The 20,946-nt window shown below is 40.7% G+C and overlaps 1 protein-coding gene across 4 annotated transcripts in view; it reads right to left on the reverse strand.

Annotated features, from left to right (window-relative positions):
• The window catches only part of col8a2 (collagen, type VIII, alpha 2), a 350,913-nt gene that overhangs the window by 179,527 nt on the left and 150,440 nt on the right, over window positions 1-20,946 (reverse strand). For 3 of the 4 annotated variants that reach the window (XM_068011371.1, XM_068011370.1, XM_068011372.1), the window contains exon 1: window positions 2,027-2,166. The exons of the other annotated variant lie outside the window; for it this stretch is intronic. The gene's annotated coding sequence lies outside the window, so the exon portion shown is untranslated. Of the gene's footprint in view, window positions 1-2,026; window positions 2,167-20,946 lie in introns of those variants that run through there. 4 annotated transcript variants of the gene reach the window in all.

Raw genomic sequence — 20,946 nt, forward strand, 5'->3', positions numbered from 1 at the left:
CTGTTTGGAGTTTGCAAGTTCTCCCTGTGACCGCGTGGGTTTTCGTCGGGTGCTCCGGTTTCCTCCCACCGCAAAAAACTTGCAGGTGATAGGTAAATTGGCCATTGTAAATTGCCCCTAGTGTAGGTAGGTGGTAGGGAATATGGGATTGCTGGAGGGGTAGTATAAATGGGTGGTTGTTGGTCGGCACAGACTCGGTGGACCGAAGGGCCTATTTCAGTGCTGTATCTCTAAATAAACAACAGTTGCTACACTTCAAAAGTACTTCATTGGCTGTGAAGCACTTTGAGGTTGTGAAAGATGCTACATAAATGAAAGTCTTTTTCTTTCTCCCAAATAGCAGTCACCCAGCTTGCTGTCATTTTAACAACTTACAAGGTCTTTTAACCAAAATCATTGAAAGTTCTTTTCTAAAGCAATATAATGACACTATTGTAGATTCTATGATTCGACTGAATCAAATGAATTAAATTTGAAAACACTCATCAAGAAGCTTTTTGTTCCAATGAAAGGTCATTGATCTGAAATGTTCTTTCTTCACTGATGCTGATTCAGATTTCCAGCATCCACAGCATTTTGTTTTTGATCAAGAGGCTTATCTACTTGTCTGTTGTACAATGTAATGAGTGCATTCCAGGCACAACAATATTGAAGGTGGTTTTCAGCCTTTCATTATGAAAAATATTCACTGATTTATTGATGGAGTCTAGCAGTACAGTTTGATGAATTAAATGCACACACAAAACAAGTTTAAATTCTTTATCCGCACTGCCTTTGGTTTTGAATTCCAGCACTGGGATTACATTTGCCAATCTTTTAAAGAGAAGAAAATGAAAGGAATTGGGTGCAAGTTGACACCCATTTTGAATCTATGCAAATTCAGCAAATTTGCACTGCACGCTCTTTTGAGTGGAACAAAATTATGCTAATGAGCAGTGGGAGGGGTGGGGGGGGGGATCTGGCTGAAGATTTTGAAGAACTGGTACAATACATTGAGAGAATTCAGGTGTAGCACAAGAACAGGTGTAAGTCATCTAAAGTTGCTCAATCTTTTGCACCAGAAGTCACCATTGCACTGCGGGTGGAAGGAGAAAAGGAATGAAAGAAGGAATAAAGAAAAAAATTGCATTTATATAGCACCTTTTGCAACCTCAGGGCATCACAAAGCACTTAACTGTCAATGTAATTATTTGAAATGTAGTCACTTGAAATGTAGGAAAAAGCAGCAGCCAATTTGTGTGCAGCAAAGTTCCACAAACAGCAATGAGATAATCTGTTTTTTATTTAAATGACGTTCATCGAGGGATAAATATTGGTCAGGACACTTGGGAGAACTCTCTTGCTTTTCTTTGAATAGTGCCATGGGATCTTTTACAGCTACCAGAGAGGGTCCTCTGTTTAATGTCTCACCCAAAAGATGGAAATTTTGGGTGCAAATAGGGTGGAATGCTCACATATACAATGAATCTGATACTAAAGATGACAGCATTAGTTCAATCACCAATCTGATTAGCTTCTAACAGTGTGATGAGTACAGCATATATTTTCTTATATGTTATGTGACTAATATTCAAAATTACATTTTGTGGGCAGTACCGTACAGAGATTTCTTTGTTCAACTTTTTATACCATCTCGTGCCAGTGAAGAAGTCAGGACACCACCTGTTTTTAATAGGAACTTATTTCAGTTCCATGTATTATCATTGTTAATAGCATTGAAACCTGTCTTAATTGGCACCTTAAACTCTCTCGATAGTCAATCTAAAATTGAAGAGGTGTGGTATTAAGAAGTTTTGTGCTTTTAAACAAACACTGAATTAACACTTCAAAAAAAACTCATTTAGGATTTTTTTTTTAAATTAAGCCATAAAATAATTTGTATAGTTGATTTCAATTCTGTTGTGCTTTACTGGCTACTACCACTCAGAAATAAAAGATTCTGTTGCTGTTAATATGTAGAGCTTTCCTGAGCTTAACATGCACATGTAATCGTTACAGATACAAAATGAAAACTACAATTTCCTACCTTTGCTAGTTGGCAGAACGGCAGTTACAAAAATAAAGGACTTGCTTTCTTCTGATGGTGGAACTTCTTCTGAATGCTCTACTCCATAGGTTTCTATGAGCACTTGCTCCTACGCAGTTTGCAACTTGAAGCTGCACAGCAGAGAGAGAGAGTGAGTCACTTTGACAGCACGTCTGCGAGGGTGTGTGTGTGTGAGAGTGGGCTATTTCACAAGCTGTTTAATGGGTTAGACTGAGATCAGCTTTGGTTTTTGAGCATGTTCCAGCTGAAAATTGTTTCTCAGGTTCTAAGATACAAAGGATCGTGTTTGTGGGGGTGGGGGAGGGGAAAGAACTTTTGAGATGTCTTTGAAAAAAGAATTTCCACAGGCGTAATTCATAGACATTTGCCACTGTGATTGTGCAGCTGACAGAAGCACTTGCAACCGTTTACTTTTATAGTTCTTCTTACGCTCTGTCTCCACAAAATATTTGTATAAACCACGCTTTCTTGTCATTAATAAATAAATCAACAGATATAATTGCAGTATCGTGAAGAACCAAGGCCAGTTCACGTGACAGATAATTGTTGAATGTACTATGAAACACAGCAGCTAGGTTTTGGGAGATTTGTTTGTTTAAAAAGAATAAATTTGATGCGCTTTCATTGTAAAGTCTGAATGTTATAACTTGAATATGGATCTGCTTTGTGAAGTAGAAACAGATGCTCCCGTATATCCCAACATGTCCATTAGCACGTGGAACCTCTAAAGCATTTTGAGCTTAGTATTCAGCACTTACTGTCCGAATACAAGCTAAATCTACTGATGCTCTGTGCTACATACACTGTTTAAACATCTGCCTACTTTATCCTCAGGGGCGGGAGCTCCCGCTGACTGCGCTGGTGTTTTCCGTCGCATTTCGCCCAATATTGGCATAACCGGGGCAAAACAGCGCACAATTTTAAGCGCAAATTGCATTGAGCGTAACTCGAGTTTCCACGATCTTTTGCGCTAGTTTAAAAGACGTCGCGCTAAAAACAGGTTCCTCCCACCAAACTGGCCATGTTCCCAGGAGGAATTAAATCACCATTGGGAATTTCCGCCAATTGCGCTTGTTTTCAGTCCTTCAAGGAGGCTCAACAAATAAACTTTGGCCCTTTTGGGCACAAGGAAACTAATGGGTACATTTTTTGTTTAAAGAACTGACTACTGTAACCTAATCTAACTAGAAAATAATTGTGTATATTTTTAAAAGTCATTTTCTGTCATTTAAAATTGGGTTACTTACAGGTGGTGGTTTCACAGTTGCTGATTTTTTTTGGTGATTAAATTCCCACCCATTTGCAGTTGTATTATTAAAACTTTACCAAGTTAACAATCTTAAATAGCAAGGAATTTTTGAAAGCAAAATTTTCTTTGAAAATAATTCTGTTTCAAACACATGACGTTCATGGCAGATTTTGCGTTTGGCGATATGCAAATGAGTTTGAGCAGAAAAAAACACTTCTCAAAACGGGTGTAATTTGCTAATCACACCAACAGAGGAAACTCTACCCCCGACCTCTAATGTATTCTTCATAGGCTACCTCAGTCCTTTTTTCCACTTGCCAATACACTTAATTCCAACAGCTTTTTAAGCATATTCCTGCTGTTTTGAATATACGGTCATCCCCAGCTTTGCCAAGGTTTGGGTTTGGATTTATGCTCCTGTGAAGCACTTTGGGATGTTTTATTACATTAAAGGTGTTATATAAATATATCTTGTTGTTGGATTTGGTTCCCAATTTTAGCCCTCTCCTTAGTACTTTCTTCTTTCTTCTTTCATTGGCCTCCTTGTCTCTGGAGACAATGGGTAAGCGCCTGGAGGTGGTCAGTGGTGTGTGGAGCAGCGCCTGGAGTGGCTATAAAGGCCAATTCTAGAGTGACAGGCTCTTCCACAGGTGCTGCAGAAAAAATTGTTTGTCGGGGCTGTTACACAGTTGGCTCTCTCCTTGCACTTTTGTCTTTTTTCCTGCTAACTGCTAAGTCTCTTCGACTCGCCACACTTTAGCCCTGCCTTTATGGCTGCCCGCCAGCTCTGGCGAACGCTGGAACTGACTCCCACAACTTGTGATCAATGTCACAGGACTTCATGTCACATTTGCAGACGACTTTAAAGCGGAGACATGGACGGCCGGTGGGTCAGATACCAGTGGCGAGCTCGCTGTACAATGCGTCCTTGGGGATCCTGCCATCTCCATGCGGCTCACATGGCCGAGCCATCTCAAGCGTCGCTGGCTCAGTAGTGTGTATAAGCTGGGGCTGTTGGCCGCCTTGAGGACTTCTGTGTTGGAGATGTGTTAATTCACCTGATGCCAAGGATTCTCCGGAGGCAGCAAAGATGGAATGAATCGAGACGTCGCTCTTGGCTGACATACGTTGTCCAGACCTCGCTGCCATAGAGCAAGGTACTGAGGACACAGGCTTCACACACTCGGACTTTTGTGTTCTGTGTCAGTGCGCCATTTTCCCACACTCTCTTGGCCAGTCTGGACATAGCAGTGGAAGCCTTTCCCAAGCGCTTGTTGATTTCTGCATCGAGAGACAGGTTACTGGTGATAGTTGAGCCTAGGTAGGTGAACTCTTGAACCACTTCCAGAGCGTGGTTGCCGATATTGATGGATGGAGCATTTCTGACGTCCTGCCCCATGATGTTCCTTTTCTTGAGGCTGATGGTTAGGCCAAATTCGTTGCAGGCAGCCGCAAACCAGTCGATGAGACTCAGCAGACACTCTTCAGTGTGAGATGTTAATGCAGCATCGTCAGAAAAGAGGAGTTCCCTGATGAGGAGTTTCCGTACTTTGGTCTTTTCTCTTAGGCGGGCAAGGTTGAACAACCTGCCACCTGATCTTGTGTGGAGGAAAATTCCTTCTTCTGAAGACTTGAACGCATGTGAGAGCAGCAGGGAGAAGAAAATCCCAAACAGTGTGGGTGCGAGAACACAGCCCTGTTTCACGCCACTCAGGATAGGAAAGGGGTCTGATGATTAGATTAGATTAGAGATACAGCACTGAAACAGGCCCTTCGGCCCACCGAGTCTGTGCCGAACATCAACCACCCATTTATACTAATCCTACACTAATCCCATATTCCTACCAAACATCCCCACCTGTCCCTATATTTCCCTACCACCTACCTATACTAGTGACAATTTATAATGGCCAATTTACCTATCAACCTGCAAGTCTTTTGGCTTGTGGGAGGAAACCGGAGCACCCGGAGAAAACCCACGCAGACACAGGGAGAACTTGCAAACTCCACACAGGCAGTACCCGGAATCGAACCCGGGTCCCTGGAGCTGTGAGGCTGCGGTGCTAACCACTGCGCCACTGTGCAGTTGATCTGTATTTTAGCTCCATCCACCTGCTGTGTCTGGCAAATACCTACTGCTTTTGTGGGAGAGAGTTCCACACTTAAACCACTCTTTGCATGAAAACGTGTTCAAACTTTCTCCTGAATAGCCTGGTTCTGATTAAGGTTTTGTCTCCTTGTCCTAGACTCCCCCACCAGTGGAAGCAAAGTTTCTCTCCATCTACCCTATCAATTCCTTTCAAAATCCTAAAAACCTTAATCAAATCACCCCTTAACTTTCTATATTCCAGGGAACACAAACCTAGCCTATGCAGTCTCTCCTCATAATCTAACCCTTGGAGCGCAGGTGACATTCTCGTGAATCTGAGCTGAGCTCCTTCCAATATCCTTTCTAAGGTGTGTTGCCCAGAACTGCATATAGTACCCCAGATGTGGTCTAACCAGGGCTTTGTATAGTTGCAGTAAAACTACCTCCCCTTTATAGTGCAACCTGCTAGTTGTAAAAGCTAAAATATCATTAGCCTTTTTGATTATTTTTTGTACCTGACTGCTACATTTTAGTGATCTTTGTACATGGATCCCTAAATCTCTTTATACCTGTACCATTCCTAGCTTTTCACCATTTAAATCCATCCAAATCCATCAATAAAGCTTCAACACCTGCCTTATCCAGCACATTGCAATTACTGCAATCACTGATGTGAAATTATTTGTCAAATCTACTTTGAGCTATTTGGCCAAAAATCAAGTACCTAAGACAACTTTTAATATTTGCACTCTCAGAAATGATGCAATCTCCATTCATGATTACTTCTTCAACAGAAAAAGCATCTAATTACTCCCTCTATAGATAGTTATAGAATCTCCTTTGTTTAAATGGCTCCCCTAGGCAACATTATGGGAAAGGTTTACTGGAATTCTACTAAAATAATTTTTGATGACTGGAAAAATGTAGTCACTGGCAGTGTGAAAACATATGTTAAAGTTAAATAGCAAATATGTAACTTTGCAAAAAAGATCCATAGCAAAACACTCATGACACAATTCACACTGCATTTCACACCAAACTAAATTTCTACTGTTATATAGAATCAGAGAACGTTTATGACACAGAAAGAGGCTGAAAACCAAGCCACCCAGCGTAATGCTACCTTCCAGTATTTGGACTGGAATTTTACAGCCCCCCCAAAGTGTGGGCTGGTGACCTGGGGGGGAAAATTGATTGGGAGGCAGGGGGTACTGTTCCTGACAACTTTCCGCCTCTGCTGCCAATTTACACGGGGCGGCGGCAGTGAGAAATGGCCTGCCTGCCTGGGCAATTCAAGGCCATTAGGTGGTCAATTAACCGCCAGTTAAGCACCTCCTCCCACCACCACAGGTATTTGACCCACAGCGAGTGGGTGGCACAGGCTCCAAGAACAACACCAGGTAAAACCTGACGGCCTTCTTGCAGGCTGGGGGGGGGGGGGGGGTCCTCCCCAGAAGCCCCAACTGCCCCCAATGCATAATACTGCCTCCCCCCCCCCAACCAACGCCCCCATGCCTCACTAGGGCCCAGCCAATTGTTCCTGGCGAGACCCCAAAAACACACCTTCTTTCCTGGGCCATTCCTCCTGAAACTGGGTGTAGTCCCAGCAGTGGCCACCACTCCCCGTGGCGCTGCTGGGACTAAGAACTGCGGCCCACTGATTGGCCAGCAGCTCCAATAGGCGGGACTTCCTGCCTCAAGGAGGTGGAAGTCCCGCCCGAGACCAATTAAGGGCCTGGAGATCGAAAAATCCTAGCGTGGGTCCCCAGGCCCAGCAGAGGCAGGCTCATCAGCGACTTTGCAACCGGTGGGCGGAGCCTTCCACCCAATATTAAATTCCGGCCTTGGTCCATAGCCCTGCAATTTACAGCACTTGAGGTGCATATCCAGACACCTTTTAAATGAGTTGAGGGTTTCTGCCTCTATTACTCTTTCAGGCAGTGAGTTCCAGACCCCTCCCACCCTCTGCATGAAAAAACATTTCCTCATCTCCCCTCTAATCTTTCTACCAATCACTTTAAATCAATGCTCCCTCATCACTGACCTCTCTGCATTTACAAAATCTGAACTACAGTAAACATTTAATAAAATATCACGAATAGGACTGCAAATATGTGCAGGATAGTGGAACATGCCTGCAATAAATCATATTTGCCAGCAACACAGTAGTGTTTTAAGAGGGAGTTTGCTGAGCATTACTGATAAATTGGAGGTTTGTCCCAACAAGCTCAAGTTCAGTTCTTGCAATTAGTGTCAGAATCGTAACTTTTGGTACCCAATTTTGTGACAAAATTCTAACAAAAAAATTGACCCTTCCTTAATACGAAAGTTGTGATTTTGAAAATAACTACTTTCTTTAGGTAAATTGGAACTGATACTTTTACATCTATAATTATTTTAATCAATCTGCAGACAAAAGGTGGAACACTTTACAGCTCAAGTAATCTGTCTGTTCATCAATGATGTCCATTCTACCATATACATTAAACAGTTGAAGTGTAACAATTAGCAGCCAATAAATCAATTGTGCTGGAAATGTTATTCCACTCCATCTTGTATGTAATGAATTAATTGAAGAATGGAAATTTTAATTAATAAACACTTTATATGTGAGTACTCTGTCTTTACGCAGCCAGTAGAATTCAAAGACTGTGAGGAATATTTAAAATTGACATGGCTCAGCAAGTAAATACTTTGCAGAAGTGACTTCACAATAACTCAAACCACATTCTACAATGACGGCTTATTTGTCGGAAGTCTATCCAGCCAGAATCTGAAGTCAATATAAGTTTTCTTATCCTTTGTGATTTGCCTTATTAAGGACACGTTATTTCCAGATCACTAGATGTCACTCTAATCACTTCTTTAGTTTTTATATCTTATTGTCAAGGGCAAGAGGAATCATGGCATGTACATCATGTGATGATCTTTGGTCATAAAAGTTCATCAACGGTCTATTAGAGTAGTTCAGCTAGGTGTGACATTTGTCCACCAGCAAGATTCTTATTAGTTGAAATAGCAGGAATCATTTCAACAATTCAAAGAACATTAACTATGAAATATGACACTTTTCAATGGGTTTCTGTGCTGAAGCTCATTATTTATCAGAAAATTAATCTTTCAGAGATACTCCATGGATCTTAATGGTCACAGTAAACTTACCTAGACAAGTAATTAAAGCCACATCTATGAACTTTCAAGAATATACTACATTATAAGCCATCACTACATTTGCAAAATACTCTAAAACCCAGCATAACAAAATTAATTAAAGCTCACAGATATCAATGAAACAGTCATTAAATGCAAAATACATTACAGTAGTCAAAAGACTTAAGACGTATTTGAATTTTTGAAGAAGCTCAAGGCGGATGTTATTTAAATATAGATAAATCCAGATGCTGTTAAGACACAAATATTGCAATGTTGGGACCCGATGCTTTTAGCTAAGTAAAATAATGAATTTGCAAAATTTGTAGTCTAGCGTTTTTTAAACATTCGATTCCCATTTAACTTGACTTTAATTTATTAAAGTAGCCTTTAAATGCTTCCATTTGCAGCAGTTTTGTTTCAGCAGTGTATAATTAGCAGCTCCTCCTTCAGTTTAACAGATGGCATGTATTTCTTTATGATAAAAAAGAATATGACCTCCAGAGAAAGACATTGCTGGACAGAGCTTTCTCATCATGTCATTAGCTTAAAAGATCTTAATCCAACTAAGCTTTATTTTCTTGAATTGTGCTACATCTTGTTTTAGTTCAAATTCAACGATAAATTTTACAAATTTAAAAATTGTGAAGAATGTTGACTCTTGACTTATGAATGGTTTGGCATTAAGCTAATAAATTAATCCTGCTCTGGCTGCACTGTGTGGATCATTGATATTGTATGAAATTATTAATTACAACATAACTGGAGAGCTTAAGGAGTACTTACTGTAACACAGAAATTGTATATAATGTTTCCATAGACAGGTATTGCTGCTGAGTTGGCAGAATAAATTTCTTCAGAAAATTGCAATAAAATGGAACTTTGTGCAAAGGCCACATTCATTTTCCTTTTGCAATATTTTTATATTTATTGATGTGACTATTTTCAGGCCTGGAGGTATTTACACTAATTACGGGGAGAAAAACGAATGTCGTCATTGGATTTACTGGTGTAGTTTGACCAATTCTAGTGTTCCAATTTACTGAAATGCTCCAGAATTTGATGTTAATTACTTGAATACATATGTGCATTTTGTGCCGAAATTCTCAGGGTTGATTTCAAACAGTAAATTACTTTAAATCTTGTGTTTAAAAATGTGCTCAATAGAATCCAGGTCTGTTGTGCAACCAGATGTATATACTCTTTATTCATTTTGATTCAATACAGCCAATTTAGTCTCATAACGGCTTGACATTTCAAATATTTGAGTCATACTTTGCATTTTCCTCTTTCCACTGCTTTTAACCTTATTTTTAACAAAAAATGTTCATGGACAACAGAATTAGTCAGATATTTTGAATGAATATTCATAAAAATAGGTCAGTCTTTTTTCTAAAAGAATGCTCTTCACACAGTGTAACTGAGTATTTGAAATTTGCTGTTTTACTACTGGATGAACTTCAGACAACATGCATTCAAAATGGGATATTAAAATTATAAAACTTTTTGTGGACTTTGAAGAATGACATATAAATATTTTGGTAGAGGGGTGCTAATAACCATTCTTGAGTGTCACTAGAGTTGTACAATTCAACATTCAGAAATGTACATGTATTTAAATTTTGCCAATTAATTGTTTATGCTCCTGATTATGTAATTACTCCCAAAATATACTATTTACTGTTAATGCACATCTCAGAACTTACAATTAGCACTTGCTGTTCAATGGACATTCATTGATTGTAGCCTATGAGCATTCAAGAATTTTTCACGGAGATTATTTATAATAATTTCATCGGGGAAATATCCCCCCGTGTATTATTCTACACATTTAATTCTTATGAACGACTTTCAGTTGATCATTGTGTTGTGAAAGCCCTAGAGCTTCAGGTTTCTGTTGTCAAGTTATATTTGAATTTCACAGTGGTTCGCTAGCCAAACAATATTTGGGGAAAAAAAGAGTTAGACTGTGTCTAATTTATCTGCCTTTCTTTCATGGAATTCCTCCTGGTTGCAAAATGCCATCCCTCACACACTAAGAACAGGACAAAACAGTCCTCAGACTTAAATTCTTTGTGACCCTCCCCTGCTTGCATTGATTCCTGTCCTACTCTCCTCATTTCACATGGAATTCAACTGTTGCATCCCCACCCCTGGCTTCAAGCCACAATAAATGTACCTTGTGACCTTATCTAACTCATTAAGGAATGATGGTTTTGATATACCTACACACCCAGCACAATTATGATATATAATCTCTTTGTGCTCCTAAACAAACATTATTACACCAAAAATGCATCAGACATATCACTTCCCCTCAATTAACTCTTTTTTTTTTGCTTGTCAGTGGGCCAGAAGGAGCTGTGCTACACATTCTCATAATAAGGCCTGCCCAACACTGTGAAGTGCCTTTTAAATTAACCCATTGAGTGATAGTTGTTCCCTGTAAAGTACAAAAATACACACATTTTGAATCATTTAATTTTTATATATTTGTTTTGTTCAATAAGAATGAGTTAAGTAAACAGATTTGGATTATGCAGATATAAATTAATTTGGATTTCATTGGCCCTATGAGAAAACGGTACCACACCAGTACGGTTGGCCACTTTGCTGATTTGTGTCTGTCATGTGTAAAACATAGCAGTAACATTTTTGGCAGGTATTTACCAACAGAAGTTTCTGCAGCTTTGTACTCTTCTCTGAATTTGTCTGGAACATTTTCTTTTTATAGTTATTTATTCATGGGATGTGGGCATCTCTGGCAAGGCAGCATTTATTGCCCATAACTAATTTCTCTCGAGAGAGTGGTGGCGAGCCACCTTCGGAAACTACTGCAGTCCATGTGGTGAAGGTACTCCCACACTGCTGTTAGGAAGGGAGTTCCAGGATTTTGAGCCAACAACAATTAAGGAACAGTGATGTGGTTCCAAGTCAGGATAGTGCGTGACATGGAGGGAAACTTGGAGGTGGTGGTGTTCCCATGCAGCTGCTACCCTTGGCCTTCCAGGTGGGTTTGGAAGTGTCATGGATACGTGCTACGCAGAATGATGATTTTTTAATCCATCAGTTGGAAACCTGAATTAAACTTTAAAAACCAGGAGAAAAAGGAACTATGAAAGATGACTGCCAGCAGCTAAAATGGCCACCGCGATTTGTATCAAAATACCCTACATTCCAATGTACTGAGGTGGAGACATTGATCTGGTACATCTCCAACCAGAACAATGGCCTGAGAATTTTGAATGGGCTTCCTGCCCTGCCTTCATTAAACAAGACATTAAAGGCAATCTTGGAATATTAACACTGGTAGAAAGGGACCACTCAAAGGGTAATTATTGGAACAATGGGACTCAGAGAGATTGGAATTCTGAGACATGATCTAATTAAGTTGCAACAGAGAATACACTGGGCCATCATGTGACAGACTCACCATCTGTGTGAAATTAGCTGCTCTTTTGCTCTACAGGCAGACAAGCACCTGAGACTGTCCCAAGTAGGGTCACTCTCTCTCTCCAGGCCACCTTGCAAGTTCGAACCCTGCCTGCTGGCTGCAATTATCCAAGCCTATCATTGCTGCAGACAGAGACCCTGGGAAGAAAACCATCTGCATCACCGTCTCCAAGAAAACCCTGAACCAGTTGACAACATCTACCAGGCAGAAACCTCAGGACCACTGAGTTCATTCAGAAGACCACTGAATTATCAGACTGCACAGATCATATACTTATTTTTTTGTTCCAAACTCTAATCCAACCAATTTATTCTTCTCCACTCTGTAACCTATTTGTGTGTGTGAGTGTGAAAGTTGAGGGTAGTTTATTATGTTACTTCGATTGTTTTTTTTTAGTACAATAAAACTAACCTCTTTCTTGCTTAAACTCAAGAAAACCTGTACGATTGGTTCTTGTATGATCATAGCACATAAAGGGTTAAAAACTCACTGAATTGGATCAACACATCCACTATTCAAAAAGGAATAAAACCTGTTTCGGTCTAACAAGGAGAGGGACAAGAGGGAAGCCTTTTGACCCTCCTCACCTGATCATAACAGAAAGATACTGTCAAAGGACCTTGACGAGATGCTGCAGTACATCATTGCACTGGTGGTGGAGTGAGTGAATGGTTAAGGTGGTGGTTGGAGTGCAAATCAAGTGAACAAGTGACATAGTTTCTCTTTTAATCGTGTGTTACATTCTTTTTTATTCATTCATGGTATGCAGGTGTTGCTGTCAAAGCTGGCATGTAGTGTCCATCCTAATTGACCTGGAGAAAATGATGGTGAACTGTTTTCTTAAGCTTCTGTAGTCTGTGTGGTGAAGGTACACCCACAGTGCTGTTAGATAGGGAGTTCCAGGATTTTGACCCAGCAATGATGAATGAACAGCAATATATTTCTAAACCAGGATAATGTGTGACTTGGAGGGGAACCTGCAGCTGGTGGTGCTACCATGAGCCTGCTGCCTTTTTCCTTCTAGGTGGTAGAGGTTGCGGGTTTGGAAGATGCTGTTGAAGAAGTCTCGGAAAGAGCTGCAGTGCATCCTGTAGATGGTAGACACAGCAGCCACAGTGTGCCAGTGTTGAAGGTAATGAATGTTTAAGGTATTCGATGCTAATCAAGCGGGCTGCTTTGTCCTGAATAATGTCGAGCTTCTTGAGTGTTGTTGGAGCTGCATTCATCCAGGCAAGTGGACAGTATTCCATCACACTCCTGACTTGTGCCTTGTAGATGGTGGAAAGGTTTTGGAGAGTCAGGTGGTGAGTTACTCGCCACAGAAGACCCAGCCTCTGACCTGCTCTTGTAACTACAGTATTTATGTGCTGGCCCAGTTAAATTTCTGGTCAATGGTGACCACCACAATGTTGATGGTGGGGGATTCTGTGATGGTAATGCCATTAAATGTCAAGGGGTGGTGGTTAGACTCTCACTTATTGGAAATGGTCATTGTCTGGCACTTGTGTAGCACAAATGTTACCTGCCACTTGTTAACCCAAGCCTGAATGTTGCCCAGGTCTTGCTGCATGCGGGCATGGACTGCTTCATCATCTGAGGAGTTGCGAATGGAACTGAACGCTATGAAGTCATGAGTGAACATCCCCACTTCCGACCTTATGATGGAGGGAAGGTCATTGATGAAGCAGCAAAAGATGGCCTGAGTGCAGCGATATCCTAGGGCTGAGATGATTGGCCTCCAACATTCTTCCTTTGTGTTCAGTATGACTCCAGCCAGTGGACAGTTTTCCCCTTGATTCCCATTGACTTAATTTTTTTGGGCTCCTTGATAACACAGTCAAATGCTGCCTCAATGTCATGAAACATGAGGATTCTAGACAGAGTAGATGGAGAGAAATGGTTCCCATTTGTGGAAGGGTCAAGAATCAGATGACATAGAATTAAGGTGATTGGCAAACAAATCAAAGGTAACATGAGGAAATTTTTTTTATGTAGTGAGTGGTTAGGATCTGGAATGCATTTCCAGCGAGGGTGGTGGAGGCAGACTCAATCATGGCTTTCAAAAGAGAATTGGATAAGAACCTGAAGAGAAAAAATTCCCAGGGCTATGGGAGAAGGACAAGGGAGTGGAACTAGCTGAATTGCTCTGCCAGAGAGTCAGCACAGAATCAAAGGGCTGAATAGCCTCCTTCTGTGCTGTAACCATTCTATGACTCTATATCGAGGGAAGTCACTCTCATTTCGCCTCTGGAATTCAGTTCTTTTGTCTATGTTTGGACCACGGCTGTAATGAGGTCTGGAGTCGAGTGGTCCTGTTAGAATCCAAGCTGAGCATCGTGAGCAAGTTATTGAGGAGTAAGTGCTGTTGAATAGCACCGTCGACAACACCTTCCACTGCTTTGCTGATGATTGAGAGTGGACTGATGGGGTAGTAATTGGTAGGATTGGATTTGTCCTACTTTTTGTGGACATACCTGGGCAATTTTCCACATTGTCGGGTATATGCCAGTGTTGTAGCTGTACTGGAATAGCATGGCTAGAGGCATGGCTTGTTCTGTAGCAGAAGTCCTCAGGACTATAGCCAGAATGTTGTTGGGGCCCATAGCCTTTGCAGTATGCAATGCCTTCAGCCGTTTCTTGATAGCACGTGGATTGAATTGGAATAGACAACATCTTTGATGGTGGGGACCTCAAGAAGGGGCAGATGGATCATCCACTGGCACTTTTGGCTGAAGATGGTTGCAAACACTAAACCTGGTCTTTTGCACTGACATGCTGGGCTCCGCCATCATTGAGGATGGGGATGTTCATGGAGCCTGCTTCTCTAGTTAGTTGTTTAATTGTCCAACATTAATGACTGGATGTGAAAGGACTGCAGTGCTTTGATCTGATCCATTGGTTGTAGGATTGCTTAACTTAGTTTACAGCATGCTGCTACAGCTGTTTAGCAGGCAAATATTCCGGTGTTGTGGCTTTTATATTGATATTGCATTTTTAGGTATGCCTGGCATGCTTTCCTACACTCCTCATTGAACTTGGTTGATCCCCTGGCTTGATGGTAATGGTAGAGTGAGCAATATGCCAGGACATGGAGTTACAGATTGTGGTTGCATACAGTTCTGCTGCTGCTGTTGGTCCACAGCTTTTGAGTTTTGAGCTGCTAGTTCTGTTCAGAATCTATCCCATTTAGCACACTGATAATGCCACACAACATGATGGAGATTGTGTTCAATGTGAAAACTGACTGTCTCCACAAAGACTGTGCGATGGTCACTCCTATCGTCACGACAGAGGCATCTGTGACAGGTGAGGATGAGGTCAAGTAGGTTTTACCCTCGTGTTGGCGTCAATGTTGACGACTTCCAGGGCCACTCCTTCTTGACTGTAATACGACTGTGCAGCCACCTCTGGTGGGTCTGTCCTGCTGGTGGGACAGGACATACCCAGGAATGTGATGAAGAAGTCTGGGACCTCGGTTGGAAGGTACAAATCTGTGAATATGACTATGCCAGGGCATAGTGAACTAGATGGGTTTTTACAACTATCTGGTCTCCATTACTGATACAAGATTTTTTAATTCCAGATTTATTTAACTAACTGAATTTAAATTCCCCAGTTGTTGTGGTGGGATTTGAATTTGAGTATCTGGACATTAGCCTGGTCCTCTGGATTAGTGGTCCAGTAACATAACCACTATGCTACTGTACTGTAGGTAGTTTTTACTTTACAGTTTGTGTATATGCAGTCCATCTGATCCATCCAATTTCCATAATGGTTAAAATGCTATATGTTTGATGTGTGTTTTCTTGATAGTCCTGTGGCTTCTGCACGTTTCATTTTATTACAGGTGTAGTGACTCTGTGTCCAATATTTCTGATAATCTAGTAGGTCTGCACCCTCTGATTTTGCTGGTGATCTTGTGAATCTACATATGGAAATCTTCGGGCATTCTGGAAGCTCTCCCCATTCATACATCAGTAATATTTTTTAAATAGTCTTTTGCCTGGGAGAAAAAGTGGTTCAAATCCAGGACCAACATCTGACTTCATTCAAATACTCACCCAGAGTTATAAATTAGAATTAGTGAAATATATGTTGCTTTGGGTTACTTCTTGAATCACAGGCCAACATTCTTTGAATAAAATACAATGGGCCGGGTTTTGTGGTCAGCAGTTCAGTGACAGCATTCGCCGCTGATATTGAATAAGAATACGCACAAACCTCCTGTAATCCCGATGCCGAGAATTCCGATTGCTTTGAGAGAAGCTGTGTCGTGCAGATGTTAAAGGCTGGCAGCTGTGCCATGGCTTATAGTCACTGATGCACAAAAGCTGTATAATGCAAGATGCTGCAGTAAAAAGGCATGCGGAAATCAAATTTAGTAGACGGGATTAATTTAACAAAATTAAAATTTAAACTTTTTTTTTTCAAAAGCAAAAAATTGAACATATTTTGAAAGTGTGATAATTTTGATCAGTTACATCATTTTAAAAATTGATATTTAAAAAGTCCGATAAATCTTTCTAAAGAATCATAATTTTACTTTATAACAAGACTTAACACACTTCTAAAAGGTGCCATGTTAAAAAAAATCAATCTATTTTAACTTTTAAATGATCCTTTTTGGTGTGGGCCTCCTCATTGCAAATTGAGAGGAGGCCCCTTACTCTGGGACATACCAGGTCTAAAATTTTAAAGTGTAATTAATTTGCAATTTATAGGCTATTAGACCAAATTCACACTGGTTCCATGCTTGTTCTTTGGAGTAGCGAATACTTGGGACTAGCATTAGTTGGCCCACCACAACTTTCAGTTTATGCGCTACAATGTGCGTGCACTCCGCAAGTTGCGGGGCCTCTCTAACATCCAGTAATGGTGAATGCTGAACACATCACCATTACTGGCACCGCAAAATCCAGCCCATTGTTATGTATTTAGCTGGGGGCTGGTGATATTCTTGTAGCCATTGAAAAGCAATTCTAGAAATAATTTTATTTGTCTTTTCGACAGGGAGTAGGTTAAATTCTTCAACCCAATGGCCTGGATTTTGTGGTAAAGATAACGGTGAAGCCATCAGAACTCACCGTCATTAAGAGTAAATCAAACAGAAAATTCCAATGTCCACGTGATTAAACACAGAATTCAGGAAGTTGCTGTCCGAGCTGCCCTGCTCCTTCAGAAGCTTCAGTATACCGGCATCTTGCTCAGACACTCGACATTCAAATACGCGGAAGGGCATGAAGTTGCAGTACATACATGTCTTTTGGGCCTCCTTATCTCGAGAGACAATGGATACGCGCCTGGAGGTGGTCAGTGGTTTGTGAAGCAGCGCCTGGAGTGGCTATAAAGGCCAATTCTGGAGTGACAGGCTCTTCCACAGGTGCTGCAGAGAAATTTGTTTGTTGGGGCTGTTGCACAGTTGGCTCTCCCCTTGCGCCTCTGTCTTTTTTCCTGCCAACTACTAAGTCTCTTCGACTCGCCACAATTTAGCCCTGTCTTTATGGCTGCCCGCCAGCTCTGGCGAATGCTGGCAACTGACTCCCACGACTTGTGATCAATGTCACACGATTTCATGTCGCGTTTGCAGACGTCTTTATAACGGAGACATGGACGGCCGGTGGGTCTGATACCAGTGGCGAGCTCGCTGTACAATGTGTCTTTGGGGATCCTGCCATCTTCCATGCGGCTCACATGGCCAAGCCATCTCAAGCGCCGCTGACTCAGTAGTGTGTATAAGCTGGGGATGTTGGCCGCTTCAAGGACTTCTGTGTTGGAGTACATACATGACATATAGCCATTAAACACGCCAGAAAAAGTTAAGGCTTGTCCAATCAAGTGTAAGCGAACTTTTAGCAGAGTCTTAATTGTGCAAAAGCCGTAGAAAGTCAGTGGGCAAGTGAAAGCATAATGAATGACTTGTTCACCGCCGACTGTAAAATCCGGGCCAATGTATTGACCGAAAAGCTTTCAGTACATCACAACACACTACATGCTTTGAAGCAATATTTGAAGTATTATTTTATTTGACTTTTGAAATAAATTTAGATAAATTCCTTATTGAGTCAAATCTGTTCTTCATTCTTAGGTTGCCACAAAGATGTTGAGGTTTTATTGATTGTATAAAGAAAAATAGTAGTGTCTGCCCACATATAGGCGAATACACCAAAGAAGTATTTTGTTCAAATGTAATTACGGCTTTGTACCAATAGACGTATTACCCAAATAGTGTCAGTGAGTTTCAGTGGTTTCTCTGGAAGTTTTAACCACCCGTGTGCTAAACTTTCAGACAGAATGTCTGTCCCATTTCACTGCCTTTCTCAGGAGATTTTTGAGGCCACAGAAGTGGGAAGTAGCCTCAGAGTCTGAATTGAAAGTTGCCAACAGTGTGTGAATGCCCAGAACTGGCAAGCTGTAAAGAAAAAGTTTTCAATATTGCATTATGTGGGTCAATGAAAGAGCCTGCAGGAATTATGTCTGGAGCGTCACCTCGGTGGGAGGAAGGAGCTTAATCATATTTATTGGTTTTAGTTCCTTCTATCACTAACACCAATTCTGTAGGTACATTTTTCTGAAATTAGGAACCCTCAATTAGAAACATAGAACAGTTACAGCACATAAGGAAATTGAATGTTAAATTGAACTTAACACTTTTCTAATGACTATCACACAATGAGACAATGCCTGCTCTCTCAGCCTTGTGGTTGCATTCTCATTTCATTATTTTAGTGTTCTTACCATTTTTCTTATTAGACCACAGATAAAAAGTGAGAAATTACAGTATACAACTAATCTTAGGAGATATATATATATATAAAGTCAGGGCAATGGTAAAAGCATCTCAAACTAAAAAGGGGAAAATTAAATAGGTTTCCCAAACTTGGTTTAATGATCCCTGCTGTAAAGAAAGACTAAAAGACTTGAATTTATACAGTGCCTTTCAGGACCACAAGACGTCCCAAAGTTCTTCACAGCCAATGAAGTACTTTTGAAGTTTAGTCACTGCTGTATTGAAGGAAATAATGAAAGTATGTAAATATCAAGTGAGGACATGATTAGGCTTGTCTGTGATGTCATTCATGTTGGATAACCTGTTGAAACTTACTGTTTAGGTTCTCATATGAATAATGACCACTTGCACAGTGCACTAGAGGGCTACCTCTACCACAATGCTGCAGCAAAAGTAACAGCTCCTTGGGCTGCACCTTTTGGGAAGAGAAAGTGCATTTATGGATGATAGCTGGCGTGATGGTGTGACCTTTGGCAATCAGAAACTTTGTACCTTGAACCTTCAACTTATGCATGGGCCATGAATCCCTTTTCTGTTTTCTTGGGCTGAAACATGGGGATTGAATGGATATATACAAGCTCACTTAGTGCACGAGTATTTGTGAGACTGTGTTTAATTTGTGTAAAACTGTGTTTTACTACACTGTAATGGATATAGATCTATATTCAGCAGAGCTTCAAGCTATGAACAGCTACATTATTTTAATCACACAACAGGGCCCAAATTTCTTAATGCCCAAACCACACTCAATCTGGCGACACGCAGTGACAGCACAGCAGAATGGAGACCCTGGAGGACCAACCTAAATTGGTCCTCAGGCCTCATCAGAATAAATACCAGGTGAGCTGCAGGTGACAATCATGTGCCCTGGCACAGCTCGCCAAAAACAGTATCTGACCAATTTCATTCCACACTGAGATCCACAGGAAAGGCTGGGATGGGGGTGGAGGTTGGGTAGGGGAGGCAAGTGGGAGCGGGAATGAGAATGGGCCAGCAGCAGCCTGGAGTTGTTTTTGAGGAGCCAGGAGAAGCACTCCTGCTCCTTCTGACTCTGCTCTGCTAAATGCTTATCGCCACACCACCCATTTTAGGCCCATAAAAGCATTTAGGCTCATTTCTTGATTTAAGATGATTTCTCTCTTACTCTTTCAAATATTGGTGTGTCCTTTGGTGGGCTGGGCCCTTCTCCAAATTGTCAGTAAAAGAAGCAAATCAGGGCAATTTGCTTTCATGCTTTGGATATCTGAAGAATACAGCTTACAAGAAGCACGTGCTTCTTACATCTCCAATATTTCATTACGGCTTTCCTCAATTACTAAAATAGACCATAAATGAACTGTCACAGCTGTTTTCTGTCAAACTGACCAACTCTTGGTCTGTGCCAAAGGTGTGATTTATTCAGTTATAGGATAAAGGCCAGCAACATATTTGCCAAATAAGAAGGTTGTTAAAATATTCAAAGAAAATCTCTCATCATCATCACTGCTTGTAACATTTTGGTAGCAGTTAGTGGCAGTGCCTCAGGCGTTTCCGAAGTATATGTGGCTGCTAGACTCCAAAGCTCACACATCATTGAATCTGGAGGAGGGATAGAATACAGCAGTTGGTGTTTGTTGCAAACCATGTTGACATCGTGAAATTTGGGGCAAATAAATGCAAAAAAATTAAAACTTGCATCAGATATTCTTAAAGGAACAAAGGTGAGGGTTACAATCAGATTGCTGCATGAAACGGTGACTAAGGTTAAAATTTCAAATTTGTCTCAGAACATAACACAAAAATAGATTTGTTTTTAGTTGGTAATATACAAGGTTTTACAAGATATATTAGGAAGATCAAATGATAGAAACCAAAAGTCTTGATTAGGAAAAGATAAGTGAAAATGTTGAAGCTTTATATAATTAAAAACACTAATTTTCGAACTACACTCACTGTATTCTCTCAGATACACGAACTAGATTAATTGAAAAATCCTGTTAAAGCCTTTGTTGTGTAGTTTACATATTTAGTTCTTTTTTGCCTAAATTGTCGAACTATAGATTGTACAATCCGTTGCATGACTTTTATTATTTTATAATTTGTATTTGTATTATTTATACCATCTTTGTAACTAAAGCAAGTAAATAATCAGAATAGGAAATAATTTAACTAGGGAAAATTTTATTACAGG

The sequence above is a fragment of the Heterodontus francisci genome, chromosome 31, assembly GCF_036365525.1.
Source record: "Heterodontus francisci isolate sHetFra1 chromosome 31, sHetFra1.hap1, whole genome shotgun sequence".
NCBI classification, from domain to species: Eukaryota; Metazoa; Chordata; class Chondrichthyes; order Heterodontiformes; family Heterodontidae; genus Heterodontus; species Heterodontus francisci.